The sequence below is a fragment of the Rutidosis leptorrhynchoides genome, chromosome 1, assembly GCF_046630445.1.
Source record: "Rutidosis leptorrhynchoides isolate AG116_Rl617_1_P2 chromosome 1, CSIRO_AGI_Rlap_v1, whole genome shotgun sequence".
NCBI lineage: Eukaryota > Viridiplantae > Streptophyta > Magnoliopsida > Asterales > Asteraceae > Rutidosis > Rutidosis leptorrhynchoides.
In genome coordinates this window covers 291,767,870-291,783,612 of record NC_092333.1, presented here as the reverse complement: position 1 = coordinate 291,783,612, position 15,743 = coordinate 291,767,870, and positions in this window count along the sequence as shown.

Sequence of the window (15,743 nt, the reverse complement as noted above, 5' to 3'; positions counted from 1 at the left end):
AAAGATTTTTAGTCGCCTAAGAATGTTTCATCGAAGAAGAAATAATAAGATTAGAGATTTTTTTTGAGATTACTACGCAGATAGTTTTATGAATGCTCATTTCGTGTCGAATTCGGTTTCATAATGAATTCGAATCAAGTAACATGGTTCATGATGAATATAATTCGAGTAACACGGTTCGTGGTGATAGTAAGGTTGATCAAGCATTACTATCATCACGTTCCATTAGAACTTCTGCATGACTTACTGTAATATAATTACGTTGATCAAGTGTCATTATATTACATTAACTCATGCTTTCATTCCAATATTACTCAAGAATATTCAAGGATTTAAACTTCAGTGTTTCACTGAAATCTAGAAGTCAAAACAGTTTTCGATATGACGTACTAAGGATAGAATGACAGCGAAGATAATTACGAACAAAAACGATATAAAGATACCTTTGAAAATGTTGAGGATATTTACGACTAAGGAAGATATAACGATATCATAGAAATATTGAAGATATTATAATGTAGAAAGCATATTTCGATGTTTTTCTGAGCTTTTTCCACGTACCATTCTTTTATTATCAAACTTTTGACCGTTATAGTCATCAATAGTTTTTGCTGCTTTATCAGTTCTTTTAATACTCTGAGAATTGATTTCATAAATTGGGGTGCTTATTCAGAATTTCAGAATGGAAGATCATAATTATAAAAGATACATGTTATATGTATACATATAACTGTTGATGTAGAAATGCTGCGAGATTCAAAATAATGATTGAAGCTTTTTGGTATGACAACTATCGTCACAAGATGCAGTTGGGCACAGGATGGGGTTTCGACAAATATAATAATTTTTCGAAAAGTCAAAGATCAATGAAGTTGCCGGTAAGTTTACTGCTAATGTGATGAGATATAAAGGGTTCTCCAGTAACAATGACGAAAGGTATAATGACCCGACAAAATCATCATTGACGGCGCCATCTACTTAGGTCCCATTACGTGGTCATAAGTCTTTAAACAACGTTTGACCAAAAGTATGTCGCATTCATTTCATAAGTAAAGATGTTTCAAGTGTTACAAAGTAATTCAAAGGCTAGTTACTTTACAACGTTTTAAGTAAGAATGAAACCTATGCGACACAAATTTAAGTAAAGTCAAAAGACGCTCCGTATGCATGTATACTCGACATCCAAGCAAGTATCAAAAAGTAGAGTGCGGAAGCATGTATCATTTAGCGTTCAAGGACCTAAGAAAACATATAGAAACTATCAATGAAAAATGTTGGTGAAATCATAGGTGTAGTAGTAAACGTTATTTTTGAACCACAAGATTTTGTATTGCCATAACGTTGATTATCAAAATCGTTTTCATTCCAAAGTTGTTATATGTTTGTGGAGCACCCAATTATCAAGACTTAACTGTTCACGAACCCCGTTATCATAGTGTTAGAACCTACACTATATACTCGAAAATATATTTCATCCACTAACGGTAGCGAACCGTCCGAATGAGGGCTTGTCAAGCACATGTGATCACACAACATAAATTCACGTTTACACCCTGCAAGTGTAACTAATGATAATTGAATTGAGGCCTTTTTGTTCTAACTCCACGTGGAATGTTTGTTTCCGTACTTGTGTTCAAAGCATAAAAGTATTATACGTATATGTTTCTCATCCCACAGTTTAAAGAGTAAAAGTTGTTGAAAAGGTGGGACTATGATCTCACCTTAGTTGCACGAATAGTATAATGTACTTCACAAAGTAACATGTGCAAGAACGAATGCTAGTCTTGACCTAAACAAATAGGTTCTTATCAATATCGGTAAACACGGTCGGTCAAAGTGTTTAATTAGTCCTATGGCTCGTTACGACTCGATGATATAGCATGTGAGTCACGTTGTCAAGTTTCATGCAAGATACAAGTACGAAAGCACGTTAGAATGATTGCATAATTATTTGGTTAAGTTTGATCAAAAGTCAACTTTCGTCGGATTAAAATCAACGAAAAAGTCAACACATTCGGGTCGGGTCCCGAACTATTTTTCTGAGGTTTTTAATCATATATAAGCATGTTAGAACAAGTTACATGTGAATCGGAGGTGCGTAGCATACTTAGAATTAAATGAAAAATGACCAACCAAATCAGAACCTGACAGTTCATCTGGACGGCGTCCAGATTGGCGGGACGGCGTCCAGATGTGAAGGCCTGGACGGCGTCCAGGAAGCTGGACGGCATCCAGATCAGTGCTCAGGTCTGATTGCTGATTTTTCACAAGTGCACAAACCAAAACCCAAACAAACACAATTTATTATCCGCAAACAATCAAAACATGTATCTTATACCGTTGGGAGGGTAATTTGATGAGGAAAACAACTAAACACATTTCATCAATCAATCTACCACTTACAATAACCAAAACCGCATTTAATGCTCATCGTTAATTGCATCCAAGTTCATAAATCTCATTTCATGATTCGGTGATCCATTTTACATAAATGATATGCCGTTTCGAAGGTAATTAATCACACATTGCAACTAAACACTTACAAGCAACATTGTCAAGCATTTAATGCATCAAAATTCACATTGAAGACCACCAAACGCTAACCAAAAATCATAAACTAATAAATCATGTTATTGAAGTTTTCTCAATCAACCTATACATCAAGATGAAGCTGGTGATGCTAGTAACACAATTAATACTTGCACTTTAGCATATCAACAACATTTAATCATCCAAAACTCAAGACTAAACACACACTTTCAAGTTCATGCTAGTTACACTAAAATAACGAGATCGAGCATATAAATCACATAATCATGTTAGACTTGAGCCATAGACACTAATTAACACTTCTATAAGTTAAAATTATCAAGAACACGAAATCTAATGTTTTTAGAAGGTTACCCAAATGCAATAAAGTTGGCATGGATTCAAAGAGGAAGATGCAAGGATTCCGAATATGTAATTTGTTTGGTTTGATGCTTGCTCCATTTGAAATAGATGATAATTCTTTGTTTGAAGGTTGAGAGAAAAGTTGAAGTAGTAAAAGAGAGAAAAGAGGAGAATGAATGGAGGAGAAGACTTGTTGACTAGTTGACCTAGTCAAGTCTTTTGCCTCTTGGCAAGTTTAGTCCCTCAAGTTCAAAAGCGGGTGCGTGAATTACCTAAATGAGATATTTTAAAACGCGTATTAACGGGAGATGTTATAATTATATAACGGACTTTAAAATAGTATAACGGAAAGTAAACGGAAAAAGACGGGATGTTACATTACCTACTCCTTAAAAGAAATTTCGTCCCGAAATTTAAGTAGGCGTAGTAGTCGTTGTTTCTTCCTCGGGACCTTGCGTTTCCGAATTCACGAATAGATGAGGGTATTTCCTTTGCATTTAATCTAGTCTCTCCCAAGTAAACTCGGGTCCCCTTTTGGCATTCCAACGGACCTTGACAATTGGAATTCGGCTTTGTTTTAGTGTTTTGACGGAGTGGTCCACAATTTCAACCGGTTCCTCCACGAAATGAAGTTTGTCATCAATAGTAAGCTCCTCATGAGGGATGACGAGTTCAGGTTCAGCAAGACACTTCTTTAAATTAGAGACATGGAAAGTAGGATGCACGGAGCTCAATTGAGGCGGAAGATCTAAACGATAAGCATCGGTTCCAACACGCTCCAAGATTTCGAAAGGACCAATATACCGTGGATTTAGTTTTCCGCGTTTCCCAAAACGGATTACACCTTTCCAAGGTGCGACTTTTAACATTACGCGATCACCGATTTGGAATTCGAGGTCGTTGCGTCCAGTGTCGGTATAGCTCTTTTGACGACTACGGGCGGTTCTAAGCCTATTTCGGATTTGAACGATCTTTTCGGTTGTTTCATGAATGAGTTCGGGTCCAGTGATTTGTGTGTCACCTACTTCGGCCCAAAAAATAGGTGAACGACATTTTTGGAAATATAACGCTTCGAAAGGTGTGGCGTTGATACTCACGTGGTAACTATTATTGTAGGAGAATTCGGCGAGAGGTAAGTGCTTGTCCCAAGCTTTTCTGAAATTGATAACACAAGCTCGTAGCATGTCCTCCAAGGTTTGAATTGTGCGTTCGCTTTGTCCGTCGGTTTGGGGATGATATGCGGTGCTCATGTCTAAACGCGTTCCCAATGCTTCTTGTAAGGTACGCCAAAATCTAGAAACAAAACGACCATCTTGGTCGGAAATTATCGATAAAGGTACACCGTTACGGGCCACGATCTCTTTAATGTAAAGTTGTGCAAGTTTTTCCATGTTGTCTGAAAGGACCCGTTCATATACATTATAAACGATTCATAATAGTTGATTACATTGCGAGGTATTTGACCTCTATATGATACATTTTACAAACATTGCATTCATTTTTAAAAGACAATCTTTCTTTACATCGAAAATTGACAGGCATGCATATCATTTCATAATATCCACTATCCAACTATAAATTAATTTAATAATAATCTTTGACGAACTCAATGACTCGAATGCAACGTTCTTCGAAATATGCTATGAAAGACTCCACGTAATATCTTTAAAATGAGCAAATGCACAGCAGAAGATTTCTTTAACACCTGAGAATAAACATGCTTTAAAGTGTCAACCAAAAGGTTGGTGAGTTCATTAGTTTATCATAATCATTTATTTCCATCATTTTAATAGACCACGAGAATTTCATTTCCAGTTCTCATAAATATACGTCTCATGCATAGAGACAAAAATAATCATTCATATGGTGAACACCTGGTAACCGACATTAACTAGATACATATAAGAATATCCCCTATCATTCCGGGATCCTCCTTCGGACATGATATAAATTTCGAAGTACTAAAGCATCCGGTACTTTGGATGGGGTTTGTTAGGCCCAATAGATCTATCTTTAGGATTCGCGTCAATTAGGGTGTCTGTTCCCTAATTCTTAGATTACCAGACTTAATAAAAAGGGGCATATTCGATTTCGATAATTCAACCATATAATGTAGTTTCGATTACTTGTGTCTATTTCGTAAAACATTTATAAAAATTGCGCATGTATTCTCAGCCCAAAAATATAAAGGGTAAAAAGGCAAATGAAACTCACCATACTGTATTTCGTAGTAAAAATACATATAACGTCATTGAACAAGTGCAAGGTTGGCCTCGGATTCACGAACCTAAATTAATTATATATATTTATGTGTTGGTCAATATCTGTCTAACAAATTAGGTCAAGTCATAGTGTACCACAATCCTATTGCTCGAGACTAATATGCAAAAGTCAACAAAAGTAAATTTGACTCAAAATAATTTCCAAAAATCTATACATGATTAATATATAGTTTAAATATCGTCATTTTATATTTTTAAATATTTTTAAAAGATTTATTAGAGTAAATAATATAATTTATTTATTAATAAATAAAATTTTATATTAAATTTATATAATAAAATATACTTTTATATATATTAAGTAATAAAATTTATAGGGTTCATTTAATATCATAAAGATAATATGATAGCTATTATTAAAGTAAGTTATTACACGTAGTAAAATATGTTTGTATCACATATTTATTTGATAAAATAATATCTATAATGTTAGTAAGTAAAAGTTGTATTATTTTGTAATAATAATAATTATTATAAAAATATCAATATTTATAATTACTAAGATGACATTATGATAAAACGATAATTCTAATTATGATAACTTTAATATTTACAATAATTTTTAATATTATCTTTAAAATAATAATTCTATTTAAAATAATAATAATAATGATATTTTATAGTAACAATGACATTTCTATTAAAATGATAATTTTTATTAAAATGAAAGTTTTAATACTAACGATACTTTTAATAATAATAGTAATGATAAAAATAATAAGAACGATAATTTTATCTAAATCAATATCTTATAATATTTTAATTTCATCATGATACTCTTACCCATTATTTCCTAATCGTTTCGTTTAATAGCTTTTAATCGTCTTTTATACCGTGTTCATAATAATGATAATAATAGTAATCAAAATAATTAGGTGTTATAGATATTTGTTTTAATTACACTAATATTAATAATGATAGTTACTATAACATTATTAACAATAATAGTAATAATTATCTTAATGATAATATAGTAATAATAATAATAACAATAACAATAACCATTTTTAAATAATGATATATATATTAATAATGATATATATATTAATAATGATAATAATAATAATAATACCAATAATAATAATAATAATAATAATAATAATAATAATAATAATAATAATAATAATAATAATAATAATAATAATAATAATAATAATAATAATAATAATAATAATAATAATAATACTAATACTAATTATAACTTTAACGATAATAACGATAGTAATAATAAAAAAAATAACATTTTTTAATGATAAATCACTTTTATTGATAAAGATAATAATAATGATAATAATAAGATAAAACTAGAACGACGATAAAAATGACGATAATAATAATCATTTTTAATAAAAATATCAAAAATTCAATTGATTATAACTTCTAATCCGTTCATCGAAACCATTCGATATCTAAAGTAAAAGTTCTTAATTTTTCGCTAGCTTTCCAAGGACATGCATATCTTATACATTATCTCAACCGCAAGTGTAACTAATTGAAGATTCAACCTAACCTGTCTAAGGGCAATATTAAAAGTACAAGCATGCATAATCCAAAATACTCGAGCACTAGTCAGGGATACACTATTAGTATGTAAAAGTTAAATTATGAGTACTCACGTATCAATATTGAGATTCAATATTGCAGGAAAGGTACGTAGACACAACGGAAATGATAAACACTATATTGACCTCACGAGCATACCCATGAACCATACTCAATCACCTCCATAGCTATAACCCATAATTTCCTTAATCCTATCCCACTCGAAAAACAATTTCGAAATCACTCGGACAGCACTCTATCGTAATATTTTATGTATACTAATAATATCTTGAAATAATACGGAGTAAATATATATATGTAAATCGATTGAGAGAGTTTAGAGAAAATATTTTCAAGTTTCTATGAAATAATGAAACTTATTGAATTCTATTTATAATAGATTTTTGAATTATTAAAGTGAATTATTAAAGTATGAATTATTAAAGTGAATTATTAAAGTATGAATTATTAAAGTGAATTATTAAAGTATGAATTATTAAAGTGAATTATTAAAGTTAAAGTAAAGTAAAAATAAAGTAAAGGTAAAGTTTAAGTATAGTAAAAGTATAAAACTATATACGTATAATACGCGTATAAATATATATAATATTAATTTAAATCGTTATATATATTTAATAAAATAAAATATAAATATCGTTATCTTTATCATACTAGTTAAGTAATGAGTTGTCAAAAGTGGTTCTAGATATTTATAAAAGTTATATACGTTTTAATAATAAAGTTCTTTTTAAACTAAAAACGTTTTTGTACGTTTGAAACTAAATAGATCAATCGAGTCTTTATGAGATTCAATCTTCCACTATCCTTTGTCTAGTTCTCAATGATTGACAATTTGTTCTTATTTATAAATCACTTTACCATTTTCCGAATATTGTTAAAATGGAAAGATTTCTCAAATGAACGTGGGCCTTTCAACAGAGACTTGTAATCATAATTCAATATATCTGATAATTCAATCATTTGATCTTATCTTCTAATTCCATTGATAAACATTTTGAAACAGATACAATCATATAAAGTATTTAATCTAATATTTTGTTTATGTTTCAAGTTATAATATATATACACATATACATATATAATCATATTCGTTTAATGGTTCGTGAATCGTTGGAACTTGGTCGAGGTTGAATGAATGTATGAACATAGTTTAAAATTCTTGAAATTTAACTTAACAAATATTGCTTATCGTGTCGGAAACATATAAAGATTAAAGTTTAAATTTGGTTGAAAATTTCCGGGTTGTCACAGTACCTACCCGTTAAAGAAATTTCGTCCCGAAATTTGTGTGGAAAGGTCGTGAATGATAATAAGTAAGTTTTCATGATGCATACGGGCTGAAAATTAGAGTTTTATCATCAGCGAATAATTTGGATAAATAATCCATTTATATGAAGAGTACGAATGAAGCTAACATAGAAGAGTGAAATGAGTAAGTGTAGATTCATCTTATCATTTGACGTAGATATGATTGATTCCCAGATTTCAAGGGATTTGAAGAAAATCTTCTTAATAAGATTTGACTCTCCGGTAATCAAGGGAATTAGGATCCGCTTTAAATGCGATCGTCCATTTTAATTGTTCTGTCAGAGATTTTCTTATAAATTCACCTCCTTCGTTTCCTTACAACACACACCTTCTGTTGATACATTTTATGCAAGTCCCTAGACATCTACCCACATCCATTGTAGGTACAACAGTTTACAGGCCACCATGATTGCTCGTTATTATCCTATCCGTGTTTGTATGTGGTTACAGGAACTGCAGGAACGAGATTTAGATGTTTGACTATGTTAGACTTAGTCAAACGTACGAGTGAAGCCTCACTAGTACGGCTGACAGGCTCATACGCACGGTTGATGCTGAGCTAAGTCACAATTACAACCTAAATGAGAAGACACGAGTGAGTGGTCACCCGTACGGCTGATAAAGCCAACTCGTACGTGTGATGAATGAATCGTATGGGTGAGTCAACAGCAGGGGTATATAAAGTCTTATGTTCTTCATTTTAGGTTAAGCCTCTCATTTGTTACACACACTCAGATCTAGTGAGCTCCTCCGATTCTCTCTCAGTCCAAATCACCCAGGTGGTGAATAATAGCTCTAGGTGTTGATCTAATCACACTTGATTTAGTTGTGGTTTGACTAAATTAATCAAAAAAAACTTAACCTATTCACTAGAGGGTTTGATTCACTTATTTCGCCATTGTGTAAGTTAAATCTGTTGATTTCTAAGTTCCTAGTCATCTTTCATCACCTTCTATTCTTTCTCCCTCAACTCATATTTTAAAGTATTCATCAATATGCTCCATCCAGTTCTGATTCTCGATATACTTCTAACTTTCATATCGGTCATTCTTCTTTTTCATCTACCGCCAGAAGAATCTATTTACTTCTACTATACTCTTAGGTTTATAGTGTTTCTAGTTCTCCCGTGTCTTTATATTGCTATATGCATCGATATATATGGTTTATAATTTCTGGTTTATCGTTGGGCTTTATATGTTCCCTTATATTTCAAAGTCTCTGCTTCTGTCTTCTATAATCATTATCATTCACAGTTAATGCTCTCTTTTATTTGCTGCAATTTATACCCCAATTTCTATTTCGGAGTTTTGTCCTTTCGTTTTTTCTTCTTGCGATTAAGCACCGCTTGTAATGGTCCAGAATTCACAGATATGAATTTCGGAATGAACATTGTTAATGTTCTAGGAAGGAAATTGTGATGGCACGATCTTGACTTGTCAAATTACTAGAATACCTTGGAAAAGGCCGAATCATCAAGAAATATTTTCTTGATATTTTAGAGGTTAAATAGAATACAAGAGTCGTATAACATGGCACATGATGATGTTATGATATGTGAATCATCACGTTCCATTTAGAAACTCAGCATGACTTACTGTAATATAATCACGTTGATCAAGTGTCATTATATCATACTAATTCATGCTTCAGCTCCCAACACTACTTCAAAATATTCCTATTTTAAACTTGAATGTTTCAGAATTTAGAAACTAAAATAGTTTCTTTTATGATGTAATACAGATAGCGCGAAGAGGTAAATGATTTCAAATAAGAAAAATTAAGAAAATATCTTCAGAAATATGGAGGATATTTATAATGAAAGATACGATGATATTTTAGAATTTCTAATATCAGAGGATGATTAAGAATATTGTCCGCAGGGGTTTAGAGTCAGGAGCAAGGTATTCGTTAATGACTTCAGCAGGTACTGAATCATTTGGATCCTTTGAAGTCAGGTTCAGTCTTTGTAATTTGTCCACAACCTCCTTCCTACTTTGCTCGATCCGTTTTCCAGTTCCAAAACTTCTCTTTTTCTGCGCTTTGCCAACACACTTCATCATTATCATCCAGCTTTTACCGTTTAAAGTCGTTTATAGTTTTTGCTGCTTCATCAACATTTTTTTCCATTTTCGAAGAACTAATTCGTAGTTCGGAGTGTTTTTCAGAAACTTCACATTCAAATTAAGTCCAGAAAATAGACGTTATATATACACATATAAATGTTGGCGTAGACATGCTGTGAGATTTCAAAATACTGATTGCTAATTCCCAATGATTCGTATGGCAATTCTCATTACAAGATGCGGATGAGTAAATGATGGGGTTTCAATAAATAATTATAATGACTTTTTGGAGAGGCTAAAGTCAAAGGGTAATGAAGTTGTTGGTACATCTGCTAATAATGTGGTGGAATGTAAAAGGTTCCCTGGTAACGATCGTGTATATCTCAAAGTTATAATAAGGTTAGTCTGACTGAAAAGTCGAAGTTGACTTGCTGGAGCTGTGACAAAACTGGCTACTTTGAATAGGAGTCGCAAAGTTATTTTTGCTAATAAATGCCAAAGAATCTGACGCGGATACGTTGTTTAAACTTTTACTTTGGTTTCAAGAGTTTTTCGGGTACATAACTGTGGGTAACATGTGATTGGATCATCATCTCGATTGCTCATCATTCGAAGTGTCTTCAGAAATTTTCGAAGGGTTTGAACACAGATTGTAATCGTTAACATACATTTGATGTTCTAACATTGTTTTGAAGTCAAAATATAGCTTGTGAAAGATGTAAGGATCTAAGAGTGATGATTTTGGTCATATCTCGAGTTAAATTTTGAGATTTCAAAATCAGAATATGTAATTAAATTTTGAATGAGTATGGTTGTTTTGATTTCTATAAAAGAATGTATATTGTTGTGAAAGTATGGAGTATAATGGATGATTTGCTGAATCAGATTCAAAGAATGTAACATATTATTTGTGAATTTATATATCTCTCGGGTATTACCTACCCGTTAAAAAAAAATTCACAAATAATATTTTGTACAAAAGAATTTTATTACAGTCTTTATAAAAATATATATATGTATATTTTCTTCAGATGTAACATAGATTTAATGAGTTAATGTTAAATTAACCTCATTTTATTTACGGTTGAAACTGGAATTGAATAATCCCTAAAGGCTTTAAAAAAGTACATAACTTTTACGCAGTATTTCTTTAATGACATTGAAATTATGAATCAATACTTCGTTATTTGTTGATGTATGATGTTCAGTTCGTGGAATTCTTGTGAATTTCACAAAGTACGAATGATGTTATCTGAAAAGTTTCAGGTACATCGATGATGAAAGTGTAAAATCAAATATATACTTGATTTATTATGAATTGGAATTTGTTGAATTGCGACAGAGATTGTAGTTAACGCTGGTTAAGTTGCGGCCGAAGGACGTACATTATTGCATATTTGTAATATGAATTAACCGAGTAGTTAAGATATATATATATATATATATATATATATATATATATATATATATATATATATATATATATATATATATATATATATATATATATATATATATATATATATATATAATATACATATAATTTCTTCAGAGGGAATGAGTTAATTCTTCATAACTCATTAATACAATATACACGTTATTGATTCGTAATGATGTCCACAGTGATTCTTGAACTGACGGAGTTTGTGATGTTATCGGTGTTGTTGATTCGGATGTTGACTGTACTGACGATGCTGGTAACGCTGACGGTACTGTTGATGCTGTTGGTAAAGCAAGTTTAGCTTGTTAATCACACACCATTTTTGTCAGGGTTTCTACTCTTCCTTCTATCATTTTGGTTCGCTTAACTGATTTATGGTTAGGGCAAGATTAGATAATCTCTAAGACTTTAGAGATTACATAATCGCCGCGGAATGTTTCTCCAATGAATTTATGAATTAATACTTCGTCAGTTATTGTTGTTGGTACTCCTTGGTATCTATGGTGCGTATGACGTTGATGCTCGTGGGACAGATTGTGAAGTTGAGGTTTACGACGTTGTTGTGGTTGGAGGTGGTAATGGTACTGTTGGCGTTGATGATGGTGGTACTGGTTATGCTGCTGATGCTGCTGCTGGTGTTTGTAATCTCTACACCATATTCTCCAAAGCCACTACCCGAGCGTGAAGCTCGTTGACTTCTTCTATTACACCGGGGTGATTGTCGGTTCGAACGAGCGGATAAATAAAATCTAAAATTTGATGTAATATATAATCGTGAGATACTCTGGAAATGAGCGAGAACATGGTATTTCGGACAGGTTCGCCGGTAAGTGCTTCAGGTTCTTCATCCAGAGGGCAATGTGGTGGATGGAATGGATCACGTTCTTCCTGTCTCCAATGATTGAGGAGGCTACGAACCCATCCCCAATTCATCCAGAATAGGTGATGACTGATTGGTTGATCTATTCCGGTCACACTGCTTTCGGAGCTTGAATGGGATTCCATTTCGGAATCTGAGTGACTTGAACTGATGACGAATTCCATTTCGTACGATTGGATAAAGGATTTTTTTTTCGATATGAAATGATTTTGGCTAACGGATGGTATTCTAATTACATAGAATATATATATATATATATATATATATATATATATATATATATATATATATATATATATATATATATATATATATATATATATATAGATCAAAAGATTTCATAGATTACGGAGGACTTTGCGGGATATGTCAGGCAAAGTTTAAAGTAACAGATGCGATAAGATATGATTTAGCAGATATGCTAAGATATGAATTTTTGTCTATACACTATTCATGCAATCAATGCAGCAAGACGTGTCTTAGATTAAAAATGATAAGCAGATAATTTCCTGAGGAAGATAAGTAGTTAATTTTCGACACAAAATGATAAGCAAAACTTTTGACGTGCAGACACGGTCGAAGTCCAGACTCACTAATGCATCCTATCAACTTATCAGTTAGACACACTAATGCAGACCTGGTTCGCTAAGACCACCGCTCTGATACCAACTGAAAGGACCCGTTCATATACATTATAAACGATTCACCATAGTTGATTACATTGCGAGGTATTTGACCTCTATATGATACATTTTACAAACATTGCATTCATTTTTATAAGACAATCTTTCTTTACATCGAAAATTGACAGGCATGCATACCATTTCATAATATCCACTATTCAACTATAAATTAATTTAATAATAATCTTTGATGAACTCAATGACTCGAATGCAACGTTCTTCGAAATATGCAATGAAAGACTCCACGTAATATCTTTAAAATGAGCAAATGCACAGGTGAAGATTTCTTTAACACCTGAGAATAAACATGCTTTAAAGTGTCAACCAAAAGGTTGGTGAGTTCATTAGTTTATCATAATCATTTATTTCTATCGTTTTAGTAGACCACAAGAATTTCATTTCCAGTTCTCATAAATATACGTCTCATGCATAGAGACAAAAATAATCATTCATATGGTGAACACCTGGTAACCGACATTAACTAGATACATATAAGAATATCCCCTATCATTCCGGGATCCTCCTTCAGACATGATATAAATTTCGAAGTACTAAAGCATCCGGTACTTTGGATGGGGTTTGTTAGGCCCAATAGATCTATCTTTAGGATTCGCGTCAATTAGGGTGTCTGTTCCCTAATTCTTAGATTACCAGACTTAATAAAAAGGGGCATATTCGATTTCGATAATTCAACCATATAATGTAGTTTCGATTACTTGTGTCTATTTCGTAAAACATTTATAAAAATTGCGCATGTATTCTCAGCCCAAAAATATAAAGGGTAAAAAGGTAAATGAAACTCACCATACTGTATTTCGTAGTAAAAATACATATAACGTCATTGAACAAGTGCAAGGTTGGCCTCGGATTCACGAACCTAAATTAATTATATATATTTATGTGTTGGTCAATATCTGTCTAACAAATTAGGTCAAGTCATAGTGTCCCACAATCCTATTGCTCGAGACTAATATGCAAAAGTCAACAAAAGTAAATTTGACTCAAAATAATTTCCAAAAATCTATACGTGATTAATATATAGTTTAAATATCGTCGTTTTATATTTTTAAATATTTTTAAAAGATTTATTAGAGTAAATAATATAATTTATTTATTAATAAATAAAATTTTATATTAAATTTATATAATAAAATATACTTTTATATATATTAAGTAATAAAATTTATAGGGTTCATTTAATATCATAAAGATAATATGATAGGTATTATTAAAGTAAGTTATTACACGTAGTAAAATATGTTTGTATCACATATTTATTTGATAAAATAATATCTAAAATGTTAGTAAGTAAAAGTTGTATTATTTTGTAATAATAATTATTATTATAAAAATATCAATATTTATAATTACTAAGATGACATTATGATAAAACGATAATTCTAATTATGATAACTTTAATATTTACAATAATTTTTAATATTATCTTTAAAATAATAATTCTATTTAAAATAATAATAATAATGATATTTTATAGTAACAATGACATTTCTATTAAAATGATAATTTTTGTTAAAATGATAGTTTTAATACTAACGATACTTTTAATAATAATAGTAATGATAAAAATAATAAGAACGATAATTTTATCTAAATCAATATCTTATAATATTTTAATTTCATCATGATACTCTTACCCATTATTTCCTAATCGTTTCGTTTAATAGCTTTTAAACGTCTTTTATATCGTGTTCATAATAATGATAATAATAGTAATCAAAATAATTAGGTGTTACAGATATTTGTTTTAATTACACTAATATTAATAATGATAGTTACTATAACATTATTAACGATAATAGTAATAATTATCTTAATGATAATATAGTAATAATAATAATAACAATAACAATAACCATTTTTAAATAATGATATATATATTAATAATGATAATAATAATAATAATACCAATAATAATAATAATAATAATAATAATAATAATAATAATAATAATAATAATAATAATAATAATAATAATAATAATAATAATAATAATAATAATACTAATTATAACTTTAACGATAATAACGATAGTAATAATAAAAAAAAATAACATTTTTTAATGATAAATCCCTTTTATTGATAAAGATAATAATAATGATAATAATAAGATAAAACTAGAACGACGATAAAAATGACGATAATAATAATCATTTTTAATAAAAATATCGAAAATTCAATTGATTATAACTTCTAATCCGTTCATCGAAACCATTCGATATATAAAGGAAAAGTTTTTAATTTTTCGCTAGCTTTCCAAGGACATGCATATCTTATACCTTATCTCAACCGCAAGTGTAACTAATTGAAGATTCAACCTAACCTGTCTAAGGGCAATATTAAAAGTACAAGCATGCATAATCCTAAATACTCGAGCACTAGTCAGGGATACACTATTAGTATGTAAAAGTTAAAGTATGAGTACTCACGTATCAATATTGAGATTCAATATTGCAGGAAAGGTACGTAGACACAACGGAAATGATAAACACTATATTGACCTCACGAGCATACCCATGAACCATACTCAATCACCTCCATAGCTATAACCCATAATTTCCTTAATCCTATCCCACTAGAAAAACAATTTCGAAATCACTCGGACAGCACTCC